We start from the raw sequence: 1,694 nt of genomic DNA on the forward strand, positions 1-1,694 counted from the left end.
TATTAACGTTTTTAACATTAAAAAAAATTACAAAAATTTATTTTTCAAAAAAAATGGAAAAAACCGATTCGTCGGAGCGAGGTGTCCAGCCCGTGCGGTAATTCCAGCAGGCGAATCGGACTTCCCGAAATTTTTCTAAGTCCCACGGTCGACACCAACTTTTTTAATAAGCGTTTTAAAATTATTTCAATGTTTAATCCATGCGTAAACATGACGTTTATTAACGTTTTTAACATTAAAAAAAATTACAAAAATTTATTTTTCAAAAAAAATGGAAAAAACCGATTCGTCGGAGCGAGGTGTCCAGCCCGTGCGGTAATTCCAGCAGGCGAATCGGACTTCCCGAAATTTTTCTAAGTCCCACGGTCGACAACAACTTTTTTAATAAGCGTTTTAAAATTATTTCAATGTTTAATCCATGCGTAAACATGACGTTTATTAACGTTTTTAACATTAAAAAAAATTACAAAAATTTATTTTTCAAAAAAAATGGAAAAAACCGATTCGTCGGAGCGAGGTGTCCAGCCCGTGCGGTAATTCCAGCAGGCGAATCGGACTTCCCGAAATTTTTCTAAGTCCCACGGTCGACACCAACTTTTTTAATAAGCGTTTTAAAATTATTTCAATGTTTAATCCATGCGTAAACATGACGTTTATTAACGTTTTTAACATTAAAAAAAATTACAAAAATTTATTTTTCAAAAAAAATGGAAAAAACCGATTCGTCGGAGCGAGGTGTCCAGCCCGTGCGGTAATTCCAGCAGGCGAATCGGACTTCCCGAAATTTTTCTAAGTCCCACGGTCGACAACAACTTTTTTAATAAGCGTTTTAAAATTATTTCAATGTTTAATCCATGCGTAAACATGACGTTTATTAACGTTTTTGACATTAAAAAAAATTACAAAAATTTATTTTTCGGAAAAAATGGAAAAAACCGATTCGTCGGAGCGAGGTGTCCAGCCCGTGCGGTAATTCCAGCAGGCGAATCGGACTTCCCGAAATTTTTCTAAGTCCCACGGTCGACACCAACTTTTTTAATAAGCGTTTTAAAATTATTTCAATGTTTAATCCATGCGTAAACATGACGTTTATTAACGTTTTTAACATTAAAAAAAATTACAAAAATTTATTTTTCAAAAAAAATGGAAAAAACCGATTCGTCGGAGCGAGGTGTCCAGCCCGTGCGGTAATTCCAGCAGGCGAATCGGACTTCCCGAAATTTTTCTAAGTCCCACGGTCGACACCAACTTTTTTAATAAGCGTTTTAAAATTATTTCAATGTTTAATCCATGCGTAAACATGACGTTTATTAACGTTTTTAACATTAAAAAAAATTACAAAAATTTATTTTTCGGAAAAAATGGAAAAAACCGATTCGTCGGAGCGAGGTGTCCAGCCCGTGCGGTAATTCCAGCAGGCGAATCGGACTTCCCGAAATTTTTCTAAGTCCCACGGTCGACACCAACTTTTTTAATAAGCGTTTTAAAATTATTTCAATGTTTAATCCATGCGTAAACATGACGTTTATTAACGTTTTTAACATTAAAAAAAATTACAAAAATTTATTTTTCAAAAAAAATGGAAAAAACCGATTCGTCGGAGCGAGGTGTCCAGCCCGTGCGGTAATTCCAGCAGGCGAATCGGACTTCCCGAAATTTTTCTAAGTCCCACGGTCGACAACAACTTTTTTAAT

The sequence above is a fragment of the Nomia melanderi genome, unplaced genomic scaffold (genome assembly GCF_051020985.1).
Source record: "Nomia melanderi isolate GNS246 unplaced genomic scaffold, iyNomMela1 scaffold0350, whole genome shotgun sequence".
NCBI classification, from domain to species: Eukaryota; Metazoa; Arthropoda; class Insecta; order Hymenoptera; family Halictidae; genus Nomia; species Nomia melanderi.